This window comes from Falco punctatus, assembly GCF_963210335.1.
Source record: "Falco punctatus genome assembly, chromosome: 3".
NCBI lineage: Eukaryota > Metazoa > Chordata > Aves > Falconiformes > Falconidae > Falco > Falco punctatus.
In genome coordinates, this window is record NC_137582.1 from 89,244,317 (window position 1) to 89,272,168 (window position 27,852).

General features: G+C 42.9%; 1 protein-coding gene across 2 annotated transcripts in view; it reads left to right on the plus strand.

Moving 5' to 3' along the window:
* The window catches only part of LOC308060886 (cadherin-6), a 129,755-nt gene continuing 101,903 nt past the window's right edge, over positions 1-27,852 (plus strand). The window contains exon 1 of one of the 2 annotated variants that reach the window (XM_080380141.1): positions 1-3,246. The gene's annotated coding sequence lies outside the window, so the exon portion shown is untranslated. The other variant, XM_080380142.1, reaches the window with a different exon arrangement.

Genomic DNA, 27,852 nt, shown 5'->3' on the forward strand with positions numbered 1-27,852 from the left:
CCACCCCCCCAAAAAAAAACCAAAAAAACACAAAAGCAGAAAAGAGTGCAGAGACATTGCTACATTGAAGCTTCCCCTTTATTAATTCAGAATAAGGTCCCTCAACATTTCTGGAAAATAAGCAGGGCTGGGAAACCTCTGAAGTGCCTGATTCATGTGAGAGGTTATAAAGTGAGACCTTCAGACTGTTTCATAGATACTGCAGCTTGTAGTGAACCATAGGTGACTTTTCATCAGCTTCAGTTTTTTTCTTCTTAGTCCTTAAATCTCACATAGGAATCTTCTACTGCTTGGAAATGGGATTTCTCCTGAATAGCTTAGAAAAAAAACCATCACATATTCCCAGCTTGTGTTGTATTTCAGTTTTGTGCTGGTGGCTGAGATTCATGGGCATTTTGGTAACAGTCTGCAGGGTCTGGGCATTCCACAGAGCCAGAAGTTGCCACTTTGGAACTTTGTTCTGGTTAATTCAGTGCTGTGTCTGTCCACGGGCCGGAATACTTGCTTCAGACAACAGCCACAGACAAGACAGGTGTGAGACAGTGTGTTTTACTTGGAGTACTCATCCTGATTTCCAAATATTAGATTGGTCCAAGAGCTGAAAAAAAAGTTTTATCTCCTTTCTAATCTTAGGTACACTCATAAACATTCAGTCCTTCTTTGAATCTTCTTAAATTCTCCACCTCATGACAGGGAAGCTGACTTCAACCAGTGCTAATCTTGATTAATTTTCACAATCTTAGCTGAGCCTTTCACTGCCAGGTACAGGACACTTCATGGGCTAATGACGTGACCTAGTCTGGGAATTCTAATATCATTATAGCTGTCAACAGAAGAGAGTTGAGGAGGAAGAGCACTATCTTGACAGTGCTGCTCAAAAAAGAAAAAAGTTTTTGTCATACAGCTATACACATAAAATTGTCAACCAAAAATTCACATAATTAATGAAAAGATAAAAATCTCATGCACATGCTTTGGAGAACACAACAGTTCCTGTAGTAACTCTTCATTTTTGACAAAAATATATAAGTCCATCTTGGACATAAATAACCCTGTCCTGTCTAGGGAAATAATGGGAAAAAAAAAAAAAAAAAAGAAAAAAAAGAAAAAAATAAGCAGTTTATTAAAGCTAACCAGAATGCAACACATCCAGGAATGAATAATGCCCAAGGAGACCCCAGGGTCAGAGTGAGCAGTGAATCAGACATTGACAATACAATATGGCAGGGAAAAAGAAAGCCTTCAAATGTGGTCTGTCATAAAGGAGAGATAAACTGTGTCCAGAAGGCTCTCGTGGGAATGTTCTGCAAACACTCACTGAGCTCCTGACCTGTCATTGCCAAAAAAAATATAAATAAATAACTAAATAAAATAAGGAACTAGAAGTTCAAGGAAGAGCAATCAGAATGATCTGCAGACAGGAAAAACTCAGCTGTGTGGGAAGACAAAGCTGGCTGGACAATAGCAGTTGTACCTAAGCGGCTTTTCTGGGTGATGTGCCTAAGCAGAGCTCACAAACATTTAGAAAGCAGAATCCAGCCTTTTTACACTGCTTTGGCTTTTGCAGGTATCGCACAGAGTCCTTAAAAGCCCAATGCTGTGCTGAAGAAGTACTCTGTCAACACTGTGACTGTAGGGAATAACTTGAAGGCTTCCTTAAGGAGCCCAGTACCAGTTTCAGGGATAAAAGCTACGCTGAGTACCAGTTTCAGGGATAACAGCTATGCTGTGGAGGTGGTGCTGCAGTACTGTAGAAATTACAGCACAAGCAGCAGGACTGTTACCTGAACTTCTGGTGCTCAGAGTATTTAAATTATACTAAAAGCCTTGAAACGGTCCAGAAACAGGCGGACACAAAGGTGGCTTAGAGCCAGAACAGACCCATTCTTAAGGCATCAGCAACGAGAAATTGAGAGGTGGGTAGGAGAAAGGGAAGACAAGAAAAAGGGGTGGGGGGTGGGGGGAATCACTTAAGATTGACTAGTGGGAAAAAAAAATACATTATAAAGGTCAAACTTAAGACTGGAGATGTGAGAGGAATGGTAGAAAGCTTCGCTCCTTGCAACATTTGCCATGAATCTTAAAGGGACACTGCGCAGCTGAATTGGAGTGGACTCTTGGGCAAATAATAAACTGGCAGGCAATTTTCATCCTGCCGTTTAACATTGAGATTAAAACACCTAAAGCCTTATTTCAGGCTAGACTTAGGGAAGGGGGCTGTACAACATGCATGTGTGCAGAGGGGCTCCACGAGTCCCACGGCAAAAGCCGAAATTTCAGTTCATTCTGCATTAAGGTTAGTCATAACCTCGTGAGTGGGGAGCCCCTGGGAAGGAGGGGGAGGGGGGGGCGAGCAAGGCCAGGCACCTGGAAAATCCTCCTCTGCTGCTTCCCATTCACACAGCCACAGCCACATGTGATCATCCCCACCAAGTATCATCTTCTTTAATAAATCACCGATTTTTTTGATTCACCAAGTCCAGGAACTTCCCGGGAAGTGTGGGAAAAGACCAGTCGGGCATCTCTGGTGTCAAGAGAAGGACTTAAAAAAGGGTTCCGAGGATGAGAAGCCTGAGAAAAGCCGCACAGCACAAACATGCAGCTCACCAGAGGAGCATGTCTCTCCCTCCTCTTTACCACCCCCCACCCCCACCCCCCGCTTTTACTATCACCACCAAACGCTTGGCAAGAAGCTGGCTGCTCTCCACCTCAAGCACGGCGCGGCCGCCGTGGGGAAGGGGGGCTCCGCCGCCCAGCCCTCCCCCTCTGCCCTCCCACCGCATTCACTTGCAGATCCCTGCCCGCCCGCCGGAGCCCGCACCGCTCCGCGCCCGCCCCGCGCCCGCCCCGCACCTCCCCGTCCCCAGTGCGGCAGCTCCGGCGGCTCCAGCAGCCGCAGCGCCGGCGCCAGGAGCGCGTGTGCGTGTGCCCGGGTGTGTGTGAGTGTGCGTGTGAGCGCCTGCCGGGGAGGCGAGCAGGGAGGGAGGAGTTTGGCTCCCCCCTCCTTCCCTTCCCCCCCCCCCTTTTTTTTTTTTTTTTTTTATTAATCAGGAGCAGTGAATGGAAACCAATCAGCTGGAGAGCCCCCTCGGCTCGGGCTGCTGCATGCGGGAGTTAAAAAGTGCTGCTGCCCGAGCGGGAGCCCCAGTGCGCGGCGGGCGGGCTGAGCGGCGGGCCGAGGGGCAGGAGCTGCGCTGCCGCCGCGCCGACCCGGGCCAGGCTCGGCCCCGCCGTCCCTGCGTGCCGGTAAGGAGATGCGGCTTTGCGCTTCTTTGGGAGCAAGTTTCAACTGTCACCAGGCTCCTGCCTCCTTCCTTTTTTTTTTTCAACTTCTTTTTGCCGGGCTTACTGGGAATGCTAATTAAGGGGGGGCGGGGAGGGGGAGGGGGGCAAGCACTTATTTTGCGAAGTTGGCTTGCGGAGGGCTCCGCATCCCACCGCCACGCCGGGGTGCCCCCCCTGCGGCTCCGCGCCGTGCCCGCCGGCTCAGGGGCGTGTGGGGACCACGTTTGCTGTCATTTTCAGTCAGGCGAAAGGATGCGGCGTTTTCCTGGGAATTGTTACCGCCAGCGAGACACTTCGGTCGAGGGGAGGTGGTGAGAGAGCGAGGTGAGGGTCGTGTGTGTTTGGAAGGGAATAATAATAATAACAACAACAACAAAAGGAGAAGCGTGATGAATAACTAGAAAATAATAGTAATAAAATCTGTCTCGGGGTCTTCACGCTGCCTAGTTGCTGTGAAATGGATACAGGACAAACCCCTTCGGATCATGAGCAAAATCCGAGGCAAAGTGCCGAGCTGCATGTAGAGCACAGTTGAAATGAGGCGCTTCCTCAGCGAAAAAAAGAAGGGGGCAGAGGGGGCAGATGTGGGGACGCTGCAGGAATTGACAAATGTGAAATCTTTTATTTGATAAAAGAATGGCTTGGGGAGTGATGGAGGTGGTGGAAGAAAAGGGGGTAGGCGTGAAGGCGTTTTATGAGAGAGAAGTTGGATAATTGCGGAAAGAAAGTGCTGAATTCCGTTATGTTGTAAATGTTTCTAAGGAGCTGCTAACATAGTTTGTATGTCAGATAGATTGAACTACTTAGATATTCACGTGTATATGACACCTAAATGCAAACACCTAAACGGGGCATCAAATACACAGTATGTATACTATATATATGTATTTTTACTCAAAAGGTTGAGTCAAGAGATAAGCAATAACAGTAGAGGTCAATGGCAGTGGAAAGAAGTCTTGTCACTGCTGCAATAAAATCCATATTTTACGGAGAGTTAAATGCAGTACTTTGTAGGTGCAAGTGGATGGTCACCTAAGTAACTCCTGATGACATTCAAGGATCAAGAACTTTAATGACCGAAATTACTCCCAGCACGATGGCACAGCTGCTACTTTTATACAAATCAGGAAGATGGGGCACATTTTTCCTTGTATTTGTGTATGGTGTGGGATTTTGAAGTTCTGTTCGCACTGCATGGGAGATTGTGTAGCAAAAATTACTTACAGAGTGTAAGGTCAGTCCTTTCTCCAAACTTACGATTTTTCTAGTACAGCTGGAATAGAGAATAAATACAGTTGTTTCTGTTCAGGAATCTGCGATGATGGTACATACATCCTACATGGTACATGCATCCTACATGTGTACTTCATGAGCTGTGTGCATGAACATATGCGCAAGGAGAACACTACAAACAAGAGCAAGGTTATTTCTGTTCCCTTTTTTCATAGGACCATATGTAATAGCACCCTGAAAACAACATAATTCCAAGGGAATAAAATTGCTTGAACATGCAGACCTCTTTGGTTTTAATCAAAATAAACATAACTCTCCCAGTCAAGATAATGGCTTATCTCATGTATTTCCTGGGCTGAAATCTCTATTATGCAGTCAGTTCTGTGCAAAAGTGCTTGCATATTACTTAAAGCATTCTATAAAATTGATTAACATCTGTTCCTGAGCAATATAATGCTATGGGTAATGGTGCATCCCTATTCATTTCTTTTTTTCTAATTCCTGTTTAAAGACAGTAAGTTTGCATGTCACAGGAGAGTCAGGGAGGGCTTGGAGGCTTATGATCAAGATCAAGTAGATTTCTTTATCATGGATATATACAGTTTTAAAGGCCTGGCAGCAATGACACAATTGGATAGCTCCTTTAAACAGCCCAAACATGCTAATAAAGACTGCAGGGCTGAATCCCTTTTTCCTCTCCTCAGATGTTATCTGACACAGCACCAGTAAATATATAATCTCATATGCTTCTGGCTTTCAGCTGCACCATAATCTTTCTGGACATATTTCTAGTGGCTTGCAGTTGACTTTTGAGCTGGGGGAGGGAGGGGGAAAGCAGCCAGTCTTTTCAGAATAACGTAATCAGAGGCAGCAATACATATTTTTTTTTCCCCCAGGGGAAATGGCATTGATTCAGTCCTGTTGTAGTCCTCTGCAATTATCCTTTGCAGCCATTTAAGGAACTGGGGTCCCCATAGGGAATTAATAGTCCGTCTAGGTATTTTAGTTTTCACACCAGTTCTTGCATATTTCCATGCCCGCACTCCAAAGATTACATTTATAGACATGGTCATAATTTTCAAACCAAGTTGTTCAGCTAGGAATATGCGTCTTAACTTCTAATTCTTCCCTCCCTCCCTCCCTGCTTTGTACAGCTCTCCCATGCAAACAGTAACCTGCCGTTCACGGCAGCCTTCCCTTTCATAAAGTTTGCGTTTTGCCATCTGCTGTTTCAATAATATTTAGTTGAGAGACTTCCTTGAAAGCAAAACACACACATTAAATGTTGTGGGGTTTTTTTTTCCCCTCCTTTCTGCTGAAGATGTCAAAACTAATGCAAACTTGATAGAAGTTGTGAATATGCCTGTGCTCTCACCAGCTGAGATCCTGCCAGAGCATCTTCTCTCTATGAGCAATCCTCTACTCAAGGGCACACTGGGTTCCTTGGGCCAGGATCCTCTCTCCACTACACTATCCCCTCGGGTCTGCTACATCATTTTTTCTTTGACTGAAGGTTTCAGCACACCGATCTGCTGCTTGTTAATAGAATCCTACAGTGTTTTGGGGTTTGGAAGGAGTTGGTATTGGGGTTTCCAGTGGATGCCTGTGTGCTATGTAGTGGTCAAGCACATCTAGAGGGCAACGAGATTTATCTGTTAGTACATGAAATGGTGGTCTCCATCTCTTGCTTAACTGAACTTTTTAGCATGCTGTCTGCCCTTTGTTGACTTCTTTTAAACTACCTTCCCTTTCTAGTGCAATCTTGTAGCATTATGGCTCAAGATGGGCAGGAAATTGCTTATGGATCTCCTTGGAAATGGTGGCTAATTACTAAAATGAAAGGTAGCTGAAATCTATAAAAACAAGTGGGTAGACTCCGTTGGAAACAGCAGGCCCCACTGTGATGGTGCCTCATCTTGCGTAATGGTTGCAGTTCCTCTAGTGGCTCAGCTGCAATTATACCAGAATAAAGTAGAGTCGGTTTTCAGTATCTTTTGATTATCATAAGCATGTGGGAAATGCCATTAGAGGGGCTGTACCTTGGAAGCTGGTTGTTAGGGAGACTTCTTCATTAACCCCTTAAAGACCTGGTTAGCTGCAGTAACTTCCAATTTTTTCCAAGGCTTTGCATTGTTTGGGGTTTGCTTCTTTTTTCCGAATAATTACTTGGGTTCATAACTCTCAGAAACAGGATTGATAAACTTAGTTGTGATTATCCTGACTGCCATATGGGACCTTCTCAACATAAACCTTTAAAGTGAATCCCCTGTCCTGCCCATGAAGTGAACAGCTTTGTGTGCCACTGAACCAAATCTCTTCTGCTGACTCTATGCAGGATTTAACTTTTGCAGTATAAACACAGTTCTCAAGTTTAAATGTGTTCTGGCTGAAATAAAAATCCAGTGCTAGCTGGTTTGCTCATGCTGCTTGCTTAGTCATGGCAGCTCTTTCCAAGGAGACTGGAGAAACTGGGCTCTGTGAGGAGAGAGATGTTACAACATCCTGCCTTGTTTCATTTGGGATGGGGAGAGATGAGATGTTGAGGGAATGTTTAGTGTGATTAAACCCAGCTGTTATCTGTATTGCCTAACAAAAGGTACCGGGGAGATTATTAGTCCCTGTCTGAGCTTTAAAAACACTCTTGCAGGATGCATAATTAATGCAAAATATCAGCAGAAAAAAGTCATTCGCTCTGTGTTGTGTTGTGAGTGACACTGCAGTGGAACTAGGTGCAGGAAGTCCTGGATAAAAGCATTTTTAAACTTTGACTACTTCTTTTCACATCCATTTGGGTTTTTCTTGCTGTAAATCTCAGCCGAAGAGCTTTTCTCTCATTCTTCCTCAGTGATTGGCTGATACCTGTTGGGAGTCCATCCAGCCTTGGGTTCCTAAGCTTCTCCAGGGCACTGCTGTGTGTCCTAACCCTGACCACCCATCAGCGGCTTTCCCTCCCCATTTCAGGCAGCATTATCCCTCCTTGCACCCGTGACCATCTCCTGTACTTAAGGTGTGGCTGGTCGCCAACCAAAGGAAGTAGGATAACTGTAGTTCAGGACTGTTTAGAGTGCTGTAAATTAATGTTACTGATTGACACAACCAGTCTTGTGGAGCTGCTCACTCCTTGAGTATTTTCCTTTCAAACCAAAGCAGAAAAGACAGTTTTTCCTGCAGCTGCAACCCCCTTAGCAGGGGCGATGAGCAATGCTGATGAGGAAGGATAACTGCGTCTTTCTGGTGAGGGGAGCCTGCGAGCCCTGCCAGGATGGAAAAGGCACGTCTGGCATAGTGTCCTTCATGAGTTATGGTGTTGGACCTCTGAAAAGGAGTTTTAAGAGAAGAAGTGATTGCTTAACTGTGACAATGCCAGAGCACTTAATAGAACTGTGCTGAAACATCCAAGATTACACTGATACCACATTGTCTTTCTTCACACCCAGCCACAAGACACCCTCTCCATGCTCTTTTCTCTTTGCCGGGCACACAGACAAAAGAGCATATACATTTCCATCTGGTCACATTCAGGAACAGTGCCAACCTTGCTATGTTTTAAGTAACCTGTTCAATAATGGCGTTATTCTGGCATTGCGGGCAAATGCTTTATGGATTAATTAGCATTTCTTGTCAGGATATACATATGTATTTATATATAGTCAGAAAGTGCTTAGTTCTAGCCAGAATGTGACTATTAGATTTGGTTTGCAACATAAATACCCGTCATAACCCCTCAGCTCTTCCCACAGAAGAGAGCACTTTATGAATGAGATCGGCCCTGTACTATCTGGGTACCTTAATTCCTCTCAGCTAAACTAATTCCATTATCTTGCTGTAATGTTTACAGCTGCCTGCGAGATAATAGGTAGTGTATCCTTACAGCATTCCCACTTTCTCATCTAATCACAGAGCCAGGGCAGGAGGACCTGGGAGAAGGGTCAGCAGGAGTTGAAAATTAGCACAGAAATGAATCACTAGTTGGGTTTCCCCAGGTACTGCAGGTGCATGCTTGCCTGGGTGTGAGGGCCTGCTCCCTAACTGCTGCATTTCAGTTGTCAGTTAATAGCTCCTATAAGCACAAAGGCTGCTTAATCAACACGATCATTAGTGTGTAGCTCCGCTTTGGTGTGAAGGGTAAAGCCAAACTCAAAGGAAATACTTGCCTCTGACGGTAACTCCTCTTTGTGTTCTTGGAGGTCATGGCATACAGACCTGTCCCGTGTGTGAGGCAGCGGGGTGGTGAGAGAACCACGTGTGCCTGTGGGTCCCGGCTGGGGCACCGACACCGTGCAGCATGGGGGACAGCCTCTGTACTGGCGTTCTCTAAGTGAGAGGGCTTTCCCTCGGGTGAAGGATATCCATGTGTCCTCCTCCCTCATTTCCCCCAGTTCCCACACATTAACAAGAATAATTAAAAGCGCGGTTGCTTCTAGTTTTGCCGTAAGCATTCAGGTGAAATCTGTCTCCTCGCTGAATTGATTCTCTTTGAGTACCTGGTAGTTTGTAACTTTAGGGTGTCACTAGTTTGGCAATCATTATTTGACAAAAGCATCTTCATGGACAAAAAGAAAATGAAATAGCTTATAGTATCCTGCAAAAAAAAAAAAAAAAAAAAAAATACAACCACACAAAACCCCACAAAAAAAAACCCCACTATCATTGTGAGTGAGGTGCACTGTGGACATTTGGGAGCCCTGCTTCAAGTAAGGAACAAGGCATAGCTGATTGACATGAGACCTTCACTCAAAAGCTGTTCAAGTATTCCACAATGTCTAAAAAATATGTCTTCACTGCATGCCCCCCCTGTGAGACTGGCCTGTATAATTGGCCTTGTTTTACAGCAGGGGGAAGCGAATCACAACGGAGGTGAGTGACTTGCCCAAGGTCACACAAGGAGGCCGTAGCACAGCAGGGATGCTGAACCAGGATCTTACAGCAAGTACAGCTTGCAGTCAACCCTCCTGCCTCTCCGCTGCTCACTTGTGTTGTTGGAGCTGATCAAAGAACGGATGGGGGGAAAAAATCAGATTTGGGTCTCTTTTTTTCATCCAAAAGCAAGCCAATTATTTTTCTCAAGGACTTCTTGCAGTCATTTTGACACTCTTTGCCCAAAGGATTTTCTGGATGCTTTTTGCTTGTTTGTTGAGCCACATTCTGCGTGGAGGGGAACGGGGAGGCTGGGTAGCTCCGGAGCCATCTGGGACAAGACTGAATATCTTATTCCCAGAAGAAAGGAATCTGAGCTGTCCCCAAGCAAGGTGGCAATGACCTTCCTCTCTGCATTGGCCCAGTTGGACTGCCCAAAGAGGTTCTTTACCATTCCCTGCCATGTCCATTCCCACCTACTTACGCCTGTGGGAGAGAAGGGGATAAAAAAATGTCTCATAAAAGGCTGCCTTTTCTTCACGCTGCTGCCCATCATTTAGGGCAGCCAGAGGTCACACCACGCTCTTGTTCTCATCCATTCCTGTATGAATTAATTTCAAAGCACCACTGTTTTGTTTCTTGAATGAGAACATGACTTACACCAGTACCCCTGCAATGGGTATTGATCCTAGTATAAATAAACAGAGAGAGGAGAAAAAGACACATTAAAAAGACTCATTAAATTTACAAGTTATATGACAGGCTTAGATCCAAGTAGTACCAGGTTCTGAGCTGCGTGCCACCTACTGTGCCCTAATGCTTTTGGAACTGGCCTCACAAACTGATGGCCACTACAAGAATTCAAGAGGGCCTGTTTCCTCATTTTCAGTGCAAAGAGTGCTCTGGCAGATCACAGAGCAGGAATACAGAGAGTTAGAATCCCTTTCAGGGAGCAAATTCCTTTTGTGAAATTGGTACTCAATTTAGCTGTCACTGCTGAAAGGGAAAAAGATGCAGAAACAACTTTTAAGTCCACCAGCCACATCCCTTTAAGCAATTCGTGGTGTGCCAACCAGTTTTATAAAACTCTGTATTTCATCTAAACTCCATTTAAGTTTAAATAATATGAATGCCCTGCTATGGTATTTCCCTTCTCACTGCTGATAAATTACCAAGTTATTTCTGCTATAAACAAAGCAGTGTTCTTCTCTCTCTCTGCCTTATCGTACCTGGTCCCAGAGCAGTTTACTTTTAAATATACCAATAAACTGCACTGAAGTCCACAAGACTGTTTGAATACTTAAGTGCCTTCCTGGATCAAGATGTCAGGATCTTGTAATGGTTTACAACTTTGCAATTATTTCCATGGTGACCAAACTATGACCTCCAAAAATTTGTATACTTGGTCTCCCTCAATAGTAGACTAGGAAAAGTGGGAATGAAAAAAAGGAATCATCATTTCCCACTGAAGCCCCTAGCTCATTTACACAGCATGGAAGTGGATTCTCTGCTGTCCTGCTCCCATTAGCAGCTGGGGACAGTTGCAGTGGGGATGCAGAGGACTGGACTGAGATTGTCACTGGCTGGCTGGGTCTGCTGGAATATAGCAGGAGCATCTTTCCTTTGTGCGAGTGTCGCTGTGCATTAAATCTCTAAAGCCAGTTCTTAGCTCAGATTCTTCCTTCTGGTGCCTGTGTCTTCAGGTCATCTGCACTTAAGAGGAAGCAGCGCATAAGCATCTGAGGGAAAAAGCTGGCCCAGTGTATCTTAGTTATTAATATTTACAGCCATCAGCACAATTCTGCAGACAATCTAATCTCAAGCAGCTTTGAAATTCAGTGCTTTTCAGTGCAGCGTTTCCCATCAGAAACAGAAATGTGCACTCTGATTTGCAGAAAGGATTTCTCTTCTTCTTGGAAAAAACCCAACAAAACAACACAAAAACAGGCTGCCACTTTTCTCAGTACAGAATTTATATTGTTATTAAATGAAATGTATTAACATATTGTAACATGTTAGGGTGCCTTTTGCGGGATTTCTGAAGCAGCTCCTCATTAATCTACTGTATTTCATTTGTCAGATGACTCAAAGATACTTGATACCACAGTTACTTTAAGGTATGACAGTTTTCCTTAGCAACAGGTTGTAATTTCAACCAGGCTGGCAAATGAGAGGTCAGAAGCTGGTTGCCACAAATCTAGGAGGTTAAAATACACTGTACATCCTTGTTTCCTGTTGCAATACCATCCTGAATCCTGGATGCAGAAGTAAGTACTGGGGTTACTCAGGAACAAACAGGTTTTGTCCTCTTGGAATTGCTCATTTAATATTACATATACTTTGTGTTTATTACAGAGGTATTTATATTTGGTCAAACTGGCATTAAAGCCAGCCTTCCTGTGATGCAGGCACCTCAGGTGCAGATTTAGTTTCGAGCCCTGACCTGAGCAAGTATCTATTACATCTCAGAGGCTGTGGGTCACTGTGGGATGGAACTGCTGGAGCAGTGGTGCTGGCAGGGAGGAGGTTAGCAACAGTCATCCTGACATGGGCAGGCATCCCAGCCTCAGGAGGCAGCCAGAACACTTAGTTCTGGGTGAACTTAGCAAAGGTGAGCACATAGACTAAATAGCTACCAGTAATCACTGCTTCAGTAAGTGTTTGACTGGGGCCAGGTTGGTGCAATCGAAATGACCAGAGGTCTTTTGTTAAGTCCCAAACTTAGTGTGCTTGGCTACTACATGAAAGAAAGTACTAGATTATGGCATTGGCAGCAGTTTCCAGCTCTAGGAATGGTGGGGTGAGCACAAATAGGAGATAATAAGCCAGCTGGTGCTTCAAGACCTGTTCTTAACTTCCTTCAAAGATAACGTGGCCGAAGGCTTATGTATATATATATATTTAATATACACTACTGAATGCAGTGCAGGACTCATGGTTATCCCAGCTTTATTTATGGGATGTGCTGTATAAAGGGTAATGAGGACCTAAAGGGGGCTTATGAGAAAGGTGGGGACAGACTTTTTGGTAGGGCCTGTAGCGATGGGACAAAGACTAATGGTTTTAAACTAAAAGAGGGAAGATTTAGATCAGGTATTAGGAAGAAATTCTTTACTGTGAGGGTGGTGAGCCACTGGAGCAGGCTGCCCAGAGAAGCTGTGGCTGCCCCATCCCTGGAAGTGTTCAGAGCCAGGCTGGATGGAGCTTTGAGCAGCCTGGTCTAGTGGAAGGTGTCCCTGCCCATGGCAGGGGGGTTGAACTAGATGATCTTTAAGGCCCCTTCCAACCCAAACCATTCTGTGATTCTATGTTTTCAGGCATCATACAACTTCCTATGTTCTCCTTCCCTCTCACACTTCTCTTCTTCCATTGAACTGTTTCATTTTCATCTGTTGTTTCATAGGGTAACAATCCTTTGCCTAGCTTTGTGGATGTTAGAATCATAGAATCAACTAAGGTTGGAAAAGACCTTTAAGATCGAGTCCAACTGTTAATCTAACACTGCCAAGTCCAACACTAAACTATGTCCCTAAGCACAATGTTGCCTCTGGGAAGACAAGATATGCCAGGAAGCCAAAAGTTGAGTAGACATCAGTGTGTTGGAAGTAGGTCTTTGTCCTCACAGGGTGCGGCACAGGGCTGGATGAGCTTGCTTTGCACTTGCTGTTTCACCATTGACTCCGACTGCCCGAACAGAGCAAAGAGACCAAGTAAGATTCAGCTGCAAGCTGGGATAGATGAATTATTGTAAATAACTGAGCTGAGCCATTAGAAATAAGTTGCTAATGTAAGCAAGATTAACTTGATGTGCTGCCTGAAATGAGATATTAGAGATGATAGGGGAGAGAGAGAAAACTTTTCATTTAGATGGAAACAGGACTGATTAATTAAGCAGTAACGAACAAGGAGCCTTGCCTTGAATTGATATGAGGCTTGCAGTGCTAATTTAACACAAAGTACAGCTCCCAATTTGTTATTAAATTAAAATGGCTTTTAAAATTGTTTACTTTTTTTTTTTCCTTATCTGCTTCTGTGTGGCAAAATGATTATTCTGGCTAGTTACAGAAACCAATCAGAGCAGCAGAAACTGTAGGTTGAAGAGGGGAAAGATTGTCCTGTTGTGTAATTAAGAAATATACAGTAATATCCATGACATCATGAATAAGCACTTCAAAGTAGTAAGTGTGCTCTGTATTGCATATTAAACTAACAATTAGCATGCTAACAAGCTGCTCTGGACATAGAGTGGAAAGGTGTTGCACTTTAGGAAATGACTGCTTCTTATTTTTTTTAGTCTACAGATCTGCTCACCTGACTGACAAATATTATTAAGGAGTAATAAAGAAGAAACATTTCTTGTTTTTCTTCCTTTCCCCTTTTCTTGCAATTTTCAAAGCAGTTTTAATTTGGAAGACTTTGTGGTTACCCCATACAAGGGAACTTTTGCTATCCCACATCAAAATATATGATGGAAATGTGGGACATTGTGTCTGATAGACAAATGCTGTAGAACAACAGGGAAAATAACCTTATAGTGACATTGCTTTCTTAGCCTCAAACAAGTTTTGCTCTTGACAGGAAGGATTCTATGTAATTTATTATAGGAAAGCTCAACAGTAGCAATTTGTCATGCATTGTGATGTAATTTGATGGGTTCATTTCTTAAATGAATTATGGATTATGGATTACCTCTGTATATCAACAACAGAGCTGTATCTTTTATGTAAATATTCCCTCAACTTTTCCTTCCTCTTCCAATCCATTTCCCGTCATACAGAGATGACTTTTCTCACATCTAATCTTTCTACTAATAAGGTGTTTAATAATTTAGCAGCCTAAAAAATGAGCATATTTCAAAGGAGTTGGTATCAATGGTAGTGTAAGAGCCTCAGGCTACAAAAATGTGGATGAGGCTACCAAAGTTTTAGAGTCAGGATCCCAACTGTCTTTCTGCTTCAGGCAGCTATTTTATTAAAGTTGGTATTAAACAACACCGCCTAAGGTCTGATTAACAATTTATGACTTCCTAAGAAGGATTAGCAGCATCTTATCATTTTTATATTTAAATCTTAATTTGCATCTAAGAGAAACCATACCCAGGTTTATATTTTCATTGTCTATTATTTTTATTATTACTGTTGCTGGCTCTGAAACATTGCTTATGTGAACATTGCAGGCACCAGTTTGTTGTACTGATGTTTTAGTACCTCGTCCCCTTACATGCGTCAGAGGGAAAACTGGCCTCTTGCGTCATGCAGTGGGCTTGATCCTGCAAAACGATGGCTTTTGTCTCTTGCAGGGCTCAGTTGCTTTTCACTGTCCCTGAAGTCCATTGGGATGGATGGTGATCAGTACTTGGCAGAGTCAGGCTGAGATCTGCAGGTCCAGGATCCGAAGGCTGTGCAGCTAACATTACTTTAGAAAATGAAATCGAAATGTACATGACCAGGGCTTGCCTGGTGTACCTTCCCAGAGAGGAATTTTCCTTTTTGACATTTACTTTGTACAAGTAGTCACATCTATGTATCAGTGATGCTTTTCTATAAGCCTCCCAGCCCTGCTTATTAGGTTACTGCTGGGCAGTCTCTAGTAGGAGAGGAGGCAGGGGGTTGATCCTGCTGCTATATTCTAGGAAGCAACAGCGGGAGTTGTTGCTTTTTCGCTATTGCAGAGGCAGCCCAGGAAGGAGAGTGCTACCAGGTGGCAAGGGGGTGGGGGGTAGATAACAGCAGATCTGCTGGCCTATCTTTGCTCACTTTTCTGAGTATAACACCAGGCCAAAGACATGGAAATTAGTGGAACAGAGTGGAATTTAACTCACTTCTGGCAAAGCTATTTTTTTATTTTTGTTAATATTTTTTTTACATTTAAATGTAAAATAATAAGTGGTCTGTTCTGTTACCAATTTTCAAATTGACCTAATGCCCCTCCTTGACTTTGTCTTCTCCAAATCCAACAGCTTTAGAGAAGTGTAAACCATATTTTCTTTTTTTTTCCCCTGTGTATTTCCATTTCTGATACTCTTCAGTGGATTTAACACTCATTTCACCAAGGGCTGGATGTGGTGGTCATAGCCTGTAGAGATAAGGGAAGAGATTGTCAGTTAGGGGCTATGAGCTCCACTGGCTCGCAGCAAGGGAGATGCTGTTTGTCTTCTTGAGCTTCTCTAGTCAGTAAGACAGTAAAAGGCTCAAAAGAAATGCTGATATTTAAGCATCTTCAGTGCTTTATTTGAACTCTCAACATCTCCATGGCTTTTCTTTTAATCAATAGCTTAGTTCTTGTCTTGGACTCAAGGGCTTCAAGTTTTAAAATACTAGAGCCATAATCTGAACGCTGCTGGTTCTTCAAAGCAAAACCAAACATTAACATATTCAGAGGAAGGCTCATCTTCCTAGCTTTTCAGGACATGATAAACTCAATTTTAGTTTTAGGGCTGCATTCATATTTCAAGGATCTGCTGTTAGAAGTACTCTGAGAACTGCGATCAGAATATTTTCTTGTGGCACTTGCATTCATGTGCCTGTGGGCCATTACTGTCAGTGGGATTTAAGAAAATGCTCAAAAGATTGTGATGAATCAGGGACTGAGCAGTACCTGCGAGGAATAAGGCCTATAGATTTGGGATTAGCAACATTTCAAGGTTTCTAACTTATTCTTCAGTTCAGACTGAAATTTTATCTCGTCACATTCTCAGCCAAAAGAGGACAAATTAATATTATTCCATTGACTTCCAGGGAGATATAATGGTAAGCATGAGCTGAAAAACTGGACCAAGCGAGCAGAAGAAAATGCATGAATAAATTATCAACAGTGGGCTTGCCCAGGAACTGAGAGCAGTCAGCTCCCCCCGCTTTCTTCTCCCTTCCCCATTAAAAAATCCTCAGCTATGTAGCCAGAGAGCAGGAATGATATCATGGGACTTCTGTGGCCAGTGACACAGCAAACAACAGTGTAAGCGAATAGTTCATACTTTTCTGTGTGATGAATTATTTATTGAAACTATTCTACAGCAACATATTGTTATTTATTTGTATTAAATTAGTGCCCATAGGTCCTAATTGCATGAAATGGGGCTCTAACCTAATAGAGTCCCAGCTGGCAAGTGTGTTCAGAGAAATCAGTCTTGACTGCAGGATTATTTAACCAAAATGTGGCTAACTTCGCAGGAAATCATATTAGAAGAGAGTGATTAACTGACTTCTACCGTGAAATAGATATGTAAGTTAAACATGTCAGCTATGCTTTTGTCCAATTAAAGCACACCTATTAAAAAAAAAAAAATAGCTGAATGCCTACTGTATTCTGATTCATTGTGCTGCCACTGGAATGATTCTAGTCTTCTGTGTACAAGATTTTCAGGTATGGTCAATGTAAATTTTCATCACAATTATGGCTTCTGGGTTTCCTTAAATGAATCAGAAATGAAAAAAAAAAAAAAAATCAACCATGTAGGTCTGTCCGTAGCACACAATATCTTATGTGGAGGAACAACAAGGTATTAGGTCTAACATAAGGATATCACAATTCTTTGAAGAAAGTAAGAGAAAGAACTAGGGAATAAAAAGTGAGGTACAGAACATTTGCTGGGAGCTCCTGGAGGTCCCTGGAGACAGTGATATGTGCCTTCAGTGGTCTTCAGGATAAATTCTGCCCTCGGTGTCACACATATTTCCACAGTTCCACTGTATTTGTGGGTAGGACCGTTGCCAGGAACATGGCCTCTTCTTTGCTTTGTTTTTCATTTTATCCTATTCTGTAACTGCACAGCTTGAACTATGCACTAACTAGCGCCTAGTTATATATAAGCTGTTCAGCCTTGGTCAATAGGTATTTTATGGTAATCGCAAGTTGCTTTCTGCAGCAAAGATAACAGAGTTTGGTGGGAGGTGTTGGCTTTGTTCCACATGAGTCTGCAACAGAATGGCACAGTTTGCAGATAAGGACATGATGTATGCATCAAAAGAACTGCTAGATGAAAAAAAAAAAAAAAATCTACCTGGTTTGTACACATCTCTCAACCTCTGCTTTTGGATACTGATTACTAATCAAATTCCACCACACACCAGTGCACTAAAATTTTCTCATGTGGACATCGTTTCCAGGAGAACATGTGGATGTCAGCTTGCAGTGGAGTGTCAGCTGGCCTGAACCCAAACCCTAAAGTCAAATACCTTTCACACAATGAAGGTGTTTGGAGACTGAAATGAGGTCCATGTTGTGCAAGTGGCCTCATCTTAACAAGACAGAATGAGTGAAAAGCATAAAGTTGTTATCTCTTAATATCTGCTCCTGCCTTATTTCATGAATCTTTGCAGAATCAGCAGACACCCAGCCCTGCATCCACATACCCCAGTTTTAAATGGGTTACTGGTACCCAGCTCTGCACTTTCCAGCTCAAGTCTTTCTGCTGCTTCAACCCAGCTCTGAAATGTGTCCCTCCAGGTTAGCTTGCATAAACATAAACCCCCACATTAGCATTGCAAGCAGCCATTGCCCTCAAAAGCCAGTAGTTTGTCTGTACTCAGTGCATGTTTGCCATCTGCTAATGCATTAAAACAAGAAGAAAAAAAAAAAAAGGAATCTGGGCCAAGTCCTTAATTGGAGTAAATCCATGTGCAAATAGTAACTTTAAGGAACTGTCATCACCTTTACCAGCTGGTGAATGAGCCTCTGTGACTGCAAAGCAGAGGATGCTTTGGAGCATTTGGGCTATGCATTGGTTCTGCCTGACTGAAGGGATGCCAAAGGGAAGGAGTACGTATTCACAGAGGCAGCCTTCTGGTTGTTGTCTGCTGGGCAGAACAGTGTGTATGCCCACACATTGCATGCCTTCTGCACCTCTGGCTGCTTGGCTCTAGTCACAACTCACATACCTTGTAATATGAACACTCAGCTTTGCTTTCTCAGTTCTAACCCTTCTCATGCAAACTCAGAAGCATGGACACTGTGCCAAAAATAGGAAGCTGAACCCTAGCTCCTGCAGAAATGATCTCTTTAAAAGCCATAAGCAAAGAGGAAAAAGGATGTGTAATGCTCCCACACCAGAAAGAGTATTTTGGTTGTCTGTGGAATTTCTCCTCTGTCAGAAAAACAAACAAACAAAAACCTCACAACCTTAAAAGATTACAAGAACAACCCCAATTCTTTTTGACAAAGGAGTGAGCATTTTAACCCAACTCCTGCTCAGGATGAGTAGTGTGTGACAGCCTGGCTTGTGCTACATAATTACTATTCAGGCCATTGGCACTGGAAAAAATACAGGACTGTCAAGGAAAGAAATGTAGAATGGTGAGAATTTATAAAGAATATGATTGTATTTTACTTCTAAAATTCTATTTTCAAAAAGAAAGAGCGACTCTTTTCCTTACAATACGGTAGATTGGTAAATGCCTCTGGGGGAGGGCTATCTGGGAATAGAACAGAACACACTACAAAAACAGTAAACTAGCGCTACTTGGGCAAGGTAGTTCAGTAAGAGGGTTTAAAAGGCCTCACAAGAGGAATTTCGCATCTTTACTTCATGGCTCACCCTCACACTCTTGTCTCTTTCAAAAAACCATTACTCTGCTGTTGAGAGTACCTGGCTTGCTGGCTGGTATTGCACATCTTTTGGTATGTTGATACCAACATAGCTGGTATTCGTCAGGGGATTGGTAAGCAAAGGGGTTTTTGAAAGCCCTCTGCCTTCAAGGCCCCTACTCAGACCCTAGCTAGAACAGATGCCAGTAGTCGAAAGCACCATTAGTACCACCTAATGGCTCTTCAGGAAGCAAAATGAGTATTTCCATTCCCTTTCATACAGAAAAAAATAAGTAGTGGTAGGTTGTGTTAATATCTGCATGTATCATCAACAGATGTATCAACATCATCTGTTGAGTGAAGCAGTAGCAGAAGTGACAGAGGACAGCACTAGAAAATGAGCTGTTGGCTCCTTGGCAAGATGGGCTGAAGAAACTCTCGTTGCTGCTGTTTATCCATTATCTGTTCTGTGGACAAATAAAAGCCTTCAGCCTCTGCAGCTGCCAGTGTCTACACTGCAGAAACATTGCATCAGTACAGAGATGAAAAAAAACAAAAAAAACAAACCCTCATTCCAAGGTAGCTGATTTGCAGTGGAGGCAGGCACGGGAAGGATTCCTGTATTTTTGGGGCCCTGAGTTACTCAAAGAGCCCATATCCTGTGTTTTCTCGTATCTGCAGAGACAGGATGACTACAGACAGGGAAGTCTCTTATCTCAGGGTGGAATTCACTTTTCTCACACTCTAGTCATGCAGCGAAAGACCTACAGTGAATATACCTGATACATTTAGGCCACGTTTTTAAATCTTAAAATTTCGACTTGCAGTATCTCCTGCCATGGAGGGGCAACAGGAAAGGGTAGATGAGTGGATTTGCTTGCAGATTTGCAGTCACCCATTGGAGACTAGTTTTTAAAAAGGAATTGGATAACTCTAGGTTTAAGTGTCAGTGCCCTGCCTTTCATGAGTAATCCCTACTCATGCTGAGTTCAAATTTTTTTTGTAAAGTGCATTTTATCACTGCCTCTTAAGGTCTTTATACCCCAGAGCAGATAATTTGCAAATTTACAATGGAAAAATTATTTCATGAAGCCAGTGGTGACTCACTTGAATAGGAGCTTGCAGACTGGGACACTGGGGTTTGAACATTCTCTGAGTATCCATGCTTTGTAGATATGCCCCTTACTAGAAGTGCAAGCATGCAAAAAGAGACCATACGACATGCATTTGTTAATAAAACAGATTTTGCCCTCACACAGATAGGTGTATATGCATATTCATCACATGCAGACACCTTTTGCCTTCCACTTAAATCTTAGTCACACCTAAAGCTCAGCCTTAAGTTTCAATTCATCAGAAAGGCATGCACATTCATCAGTATTCTTCCAAGGGAAAAGCAAAGCACAAACAAATTAAAATTGTAATAGCTGAGGACATGATCCTGTTTTCTGTCATTTAGACTGTCTGGTCAAAGGACAGGACCTACATGTGCTCTTATTTGCATTGGATTATTGGTCTTCCCTCTCCACCAGAGATCCTGGAAACATTTTCAGTGGAATTCTGTGAGTTTGAGAGGTTTAGATTTTAGTGAAATTATTCTCAGCTTATGTGACTAGTAGCAATGAATCAGGCCCTTATATTTTAGGGTTTTGGTGGTGTTTATTTCATCTTGAAATTCACTGCTGATGTGATTCTTTGTTGCCCACTCTTAGCATTCATTTTACTGAAAGTGCTGACCTGTTAAGGTAAAAATGTTGTTATACAGGGATTTTAATTAGCACTGAAAAGTAAAATTCCTAGCTTTTGCACATAAAAAAAGCCTTGAAAACGTGAAGTCTATCAAGGGGGAAAAATATAAAAAACCCTAATCTTTTAGGTCAGTCCAACGTATGATTTATTTGGAGACTTGGAGTTGGCAATACAGTTAATTTAATTGCAATAATTTATTACTTTCTTTCTAACTAATAGCTTATTACATTACGGGCAATCTTATCCCTCAGCTCTCTGGAGCAAGGCAGGTTTCAGGACTCCTTCTCTCTGTTCCTGTGGTCTCACTGGCTCTCCCAGGTACAGTCTGGACAAGACACACATATGCCTTCATCACAAGTGGCTAAATAAAATGGAAATGTATCAAGTGAAGGTGATTGCTGATGGCTAACACTTAACGCTTTCATGTTCCTCCGTGTCCAAGTGCTTTGCAAGTAGGAACTAATTACGATATGTTCAGTAATAATGGTATGTTCAGGGAGATGCTAAGTTGTGTCCTTACTGCAATAAACTGCTGTGCTGGGATAGGAAATCACTAGATTACAAAATAGGAGGCAGCTTTAGGGTAATCCTTCTGTAACCTCATGCACCCAGGTCCTTCACTAGAGATATGGCACACATCTAGACTTCTGCACAAACACCTACTCTTCTTTCCAGGAGACATTTATACTTTGCCTGCATTGCTTTTGCTTCAGCTGTACCTGTGCAAAGGGGCTGCAGGGCTATAGGAACTTTTGCCTTTGCGTGTTCGTGATAGGACACCAAAGAAGGGCTGGTAAAACACCTTTTAACTGCCACGGGTTTAAAGAAAGCTGACTAACCCCTAAAGCATTTTCAGTTACATAATGCAGAGCAAGAGAGAAAAAAAACATCCCCTCTTTGCTGCTCTGCTCATACTGCTGTAGCAGAGTCATCTTGTGTTTTTCCTTGAAGTATGTGATGTCACAAAAAAATAATTACTTGAGCAAATTGTAATATTAACCCAATCATAGCTGCAGGTAATAGATAATCTTCTTTATTTTGTGCGAGAAAAGATAGCTTGTTTTAAAAACTTACTCAAAAACATGTCCCATTTTTTGTGAGGTGTCTAACAATAAAGAAAAGGAAAAAGCATTATCCATGGATTTTCTCATTTGCCTTATTTGTAGAAAAACTTTCAAGGGATAATTCACATTTCCACGGCCTCTTGTTTATTAACTTCAGCGGATAACCCTTTTCAGGAGTTAAGTGTGCTGCATGGAAGAGGTGGTGTCAGATGCTCCCTAAGAGGCAGCTAAATTGCAGGGCTGTGCTTTGTCTGCTGAACTGACCTCCCGCCAGGCTCCGGGGGCTGCCCCGGAGCTGCCCCTCGGGGGTGCCAGGACGTGGGGATACAATTGATGTTGCCCGCCAGGGAACGACCGGGTCATTCTGGATGAGAGGGAACTATCAACCAGCAAATGTTTAGGCATTAAATGAACTTTGGAAACGAGCAGCACGTTCTGTTGATTTGGCCAAGCTCCAAAAAATCTGAAGTTCATGGCATTTCTGGGCTCACCCATCACACATCACTGATGGCAGTTTTGCTTTTTCTTGTAACAAACGGTGCATAGGTGAACTTCCCTCTCCACAGGCGCTTCAGGAATAGAAGTTCTTAAAAAAATATACAGCCACTAAATGGCAGTGGTGGATACCCTAGTTACTGGCAATGTTCAGGGTTATGGAAGAACACCCACCTCCTGGCCAACTTTAGTTTCTTGACATTAAAAATTTATACTGAAGTACCAGCCCTGTAAAATCCATTGATTACTTGTTCTAATGCAAGAGAGAAGACATTTCTGAACCTCTTCAGTGTTTATAATACAGATTTAGTGAAGGTGGATGTTGCCAGCTTCATGGATAGTGAAACTCGGGTTGTATTCTTTCTGCTGGTCATTGCTCAAGTGGCATTTGATGGCAGTTTCCCTAGGCTAAGCTGCTGGACACCCTTTTCCTCCTCTCAGCTTTCTAAAAATTAAGTGTAATTCAACTCCTGTGAACATTAGCCTGCAGATAACAAGATAGCCAAAATTCCAATGGGTGCTCATTTAAAGAGGTCATTATTCTTTATAAATAAATAAAAAAAAGTTGGTGCTTTTTTATTGGCAGGGAGTATGATTACTTTTCTCATCCACCTATTCTCTGTTCAGTAAATCCTATAACAGGCAAATTCTAAAAGCAATTTTTAAAGGTATTACAGCACAATTTTACAACAGATAACAGACGTGCTGAAAACTTATTTTTTTTTGTTTGTTTCCCCCAAACCTTCCTGAAACTGTATCTCTTTGACCTCAGCTTTCCTGGTTAGCAAAGCACTAAAAACACAGAAGATACTAGATTATTGGCATAGTTAGCACAGACCATGATCTATTTAACTGGAAGAAATAGTTCATTTTCTAAAATGCTGTTTTAAGAAAACAATATCAAACAGAAGGTGTTTACATTCAGAAGGCTAGGATAATGCATTTGAAAGAAAAAAAAAAAAAAGAAACAAAACCCAAAAGACAGGGTCAAAAAGAAACAAAAAATCCCCAGCCATCCAAATAGACTGTGGAAAATGAGAATGATTTAAAAAAAAATCTCTGATCAAAAAAACATCTGCATGCTAATCCTGGTGTTTTCAAGTGCAACAACAGAGTAAAGAGGCAAAACCCCACATATTTAAGAAGAAATGTGAGAAGCAAACAAAAAAATAATGATGAATGGATTAAATACAACCAAGTCAGAAAAATTGAGAGAAAGAAACAGATTAAATCTGTGCATTCTTTCACAATGGAGCTTTTGCTGGTGTGACTGCATATTCAGCAGTGTGAATATTATAATTAGAGAATGTCAGCTCAAGCAAAATGTTTTAAAACCTTCCCATTAATAAGCAGATAAACTACTTAAAAATACTGATTATATTAGGAAAAAGGGAAGTGTTTGGGTTTTATGTTTCAGTTTCTTTCATCCACTGTAACACATTTAAATAGCAGATGTCTCTTCCAAGCAGTGTTTGATAGCGGTACTGTTGATTTTGATACCGAAGTGATAAGAACATCTTTATGGAGGGTTTGGTGCTATGCTGCAGGTCCCAGAGCTCGCTGGTATCCGTGCAAGGGCTGAATCCAGCAGCAGGCAGAGATCCCACAACAGCCGCTGAGTGGTACCAGCCCTGTGCTGTGTCCTGTTAGCTAGTTGCCGCTGCCCGTCAACCGGATGGATGAGGCCAGCGGGATGGATGAGGCGAGGTGCACTGTGGTGCTGGTGTGGCAGGGCTGGGTGCTTTCCTCATCGCACTCCTGCACAGCCCTGTAGGCATACCCTTACAAGTGCTGCAGACAAAGAGCGTGGCTCTGTAGGACGGCAGGCAGCAAGCGCTGCACAGCACTTTATCCCAGGTTGGGTCCGGAATGGGAGCATGTGTGAGAGAGCTCCGGAGCACTGTGAAACATGAATGCAAGATCAGTGCAAATCTCTTTCACTTCTGGAGTTTGGGAAAATTTTTACACTGAATTGCAATTAAAGTCGCTGCTTCTTTTATAATAGCAAGGCAAAGCTATCGGGGTATTGAACAAAGGACAGCTATGAGTTCAAAAGAAATTTAAGCTAAAAGTAAAATTAGCTTTGGTGGTTGCAGGTTAGACCAGATGAGCCCAGTCCTGCAAATACTTATGCACAGATATATTTTTAGATACATGACTACATGTGTAGTCACCTGCTTATCATTCAGAGATTGAAGGAAGATCTAATCATTACATGGCAGTGATCTTAAGGAAGATCATCATTACAATGTAGCTTAAATGCATGCTTTTTTAGGTCTCTTTAAGATACTATTCCAACAGAACTCAAAAGTTGGCTGAACTCTGAAAAATAGCAGTTGAAAAATAACTGCTGATGTTTATATTCATCTTGGGCTCACAGGAAAACATTTGTCATTCAGAAACTCGCTCAGAGTTTGCTTTTTTAGCACCCAAAAGTATCAGAGCATCTTAAATTTTTTGTCAGGCTCTACCTGTGAGGCTACGGTGCACATTTTCTCCCCATTGTGGCCAAGCTCTGTGTTGTGAGCAAGACAGTTTACCTGAGGTGTCATTACAAAGTGTGAGAAAATTGTCATCATAAATCATCCATGTGAAAATAAACACAACCTCTGGGATTGCAGGATTCCTTCCAAAATTTTTGCCTTGCTACGAAGTATCCTGTAATCTAATGCTAGGTTGCTGTCTTTTTCAGTTGCTCAAGTGCTGTTCTGCATTTCTAGGTTTCCAGAGAGTCACCATGGCAGTCAGACTGTTAACCCAACCTTGAAGACCAAACAACAGCGCAAGCAGCAGCCTGGTTATGAGTCTGTAAACATTACCTCATCCGCTTCAGAGAAATTTTAACTGTCTTCCCCATTCAGACAATGAGATAGAAACTGCCAACTCCAAAGTCAACTGTTCAGATTCCAAAAACATTAAAGATTATAAAAAAATAATAATAAAAAAAATCCAGAGTTATAAACTACACATAACCACAGCCTGGTGACATCCTGATTAGATGATTTTTGCGTCATTCAAAGACAAAATGAAATACATGTCTTTTATTGTATATATTTAACTTTGTTCTGTATACAAATCTCACCAAAAAAAGACTGAAGTTTGCAGTTTGGCAGAAGAATAGAGAGGAATGTGTTCCACTAGACCTTAGTGCAGAAGAACTGTGCAGTGCAATATGATGCACATTTAGACAAATAAAAGGCTTCACGCTTAACGGATGATATTTGAAGAGAAAAGTATTTAATAATGTCAGTTCTGAGCATGATTCTCCCTTCTCGTTCTTTCATCCAATTGTTGCCTTATCATGCTGTAGTAGTATTATGTTTTGGTATCAGAAAATTATTTACCTCACATTCACAATCTCTCGTCATTCCGCAGTCCAGTCATAACTATTTGGTCGCTAGTTCTTGCCGCACGATATTTTGTTTAAGGCTACTTAATTGGAAATAGTTAATTGGTCCTGGTGTCTTATGGCAGAGGAAATAACGATCTTAAACTGTATTAAGCTGCCATAAATATTTCACTGCATGTTAATTTCTGTGCTTCCAGCTGAGCTATTTAAATTGCTCAGAAAAAACCTTTTCTGGTCACAGTTAAATACTTTCCTAGGAAACAGTGAGAGGAGCAGCATTGTGTGTTTTAAAATGGGTATTGGTGAAGGAGAATTTTTTTCAAAAAAACTACAAGGCCTTTCCCTTCTGTCCTTAAATTATTTGCCGATCTACACACCCCATCGAAGCACTGATTCAATTTTTTTTATCTTTTTTTTGAAGTGTCAGTTGACCGGGTGTGAGGGCAAGTTTAGTCTCGGGCCGGCGGCTGTCCGCAGGCCTGGAGCTCCCCCACGCGGCGGCCGGCGCCGGGGCCGGGAAGCGGGGAAGGGGGGCCGGGAAGCGGGGAAGCGCGGCGGGGAAGCGGGGAAGGGGGCGGGGAAGCGGGGCCGGGAAGCGGAGATGGGGCGGGCTTCCGTGCACCTCCTGGGAATTTTGCACAGGTCGAGCAGAAATTCTGCCCTGCTATCAAATGCAAACATATGTCGTTAAAATTGACACTGCAGCACCGTTTTCAGTTACTAAAAAACCCCACCCAAGCAACCTTCTTTTTCCCGCTGTTTTTACGGAGTCTCATTCTGCACGGTTTTCTCCGAGAGCAATGAAGAAGGGGGAACAAATTCCTCTAGGGAACAGTGTAGCCGGAGGCTGGTGGCCTGAGGGGTCATCCGTGTGGGTTGTGGCCTGTTCCAGCCGGGAGCCACGCTGGGGGCCGGCACCACCGGCCTTTGGTGTGACCCGGCGGGACTTCGGAGGCCGTGTCCTTTGACAGAAGGAGGGGACACTCCATGAAGGAGGGCTGTGTCGCTCTGCCAGACACACAGGGCAAACCTAGCAAGGGCTGTAAGCACAGGCAGGGAGTGGGGGGCTAAAAATACCCTGTCCTTCCACTGAGCATTCGCAGGAGGAGGCGTTCGGCCATGGACAGAACGGCGCTGTGGAAATGGTTTACAGTTTTTTTGCCACCAGCCATATGTCGCCATGCCGCTACCAGCAGTTAGCATTGATAGAGTGCAATATTCAGCGCTAAATCGCCTGGGCTTACTCAAACCAGCCTGAGCGGCTGAGGACTGCACTGGTGTAGATGTCTCTGTGTTTAGGTATGGGGGCAAAGACTTACAGCTGAGGTGCTGTGACTGGCCTTTTGGTCTGAGCCCTGCAGAGACGCCTGCGGCATCTGACTACAGCTCTTGCCTGAGTCAGCTCCAGAGCCTATGTATCGGGTCAGCCTGAGCCCTCCATGAGGAGCGAGAGGGTGTTTTTGGCCCCTCTCCATCACTTCAGCAACATGCAGGCCATGAGGGATGAATATTTGGTTTTGGCAAGCACAAAAATTCACTGAGATAGCAAGCACAAGAAGTCGGAAGAGCTGATAGCATCAACTCTTCCCTCAAGTTTCTCAGTTTCCTTCTTCGGATACATATAACAAGGCAGCATGCTTTTATCTGGACACACTGCTTCTTCTGGCAGCTTCAATTTATACCTAGCTAGTGTCATTTCAAAATCCTGGCTTCGCATGTGAAAGCACAGAGCTTGAGCTTAGAGATTTTCCCTTGAACATCCCATCCTTTCTTTGCTTTTTACTAGATCCAGTGAGAGTACTGAAGGAGCGTTATATCATGCCTAGTACGTTATGCCTGTGATCAGAGTCACAGTGCAGTAATACGGACACAATTTTGCCCATCTGTTTCTATAAGGTGGTTCCTTTAATGGCGTGATAAAGCACTCATGCAATTGAGTTGCATTAACAGGGACTGAAAACGGGTTATTGGTTTAATAAATGAAAACTGAAATACCAAAAACCCCAGCCTCTAGCCAGCTAAGTCTCAAATATCAATCTTTGGACTTAAATAATTCTGCTATTTTTATTCCCTTTCCACAGTCAGAGCCTGTTTGCATTAGTGCAGATTGGCACCATTGCTCTGGTATAAATCTACCCTCACTGAGCCCTGGAAGGCTTATCCCAAAATAGGTGAATTCTCAGACTGAGCAGAGCTTTCCTAGCAGTTTTTGTGTTACACTCCCTGCAGAGACTGTTAGTCAGGACTTGGTCTAAAATGTCCTTTATCACCCCGTTGAATCCCTGCTGTGTTTAGCAG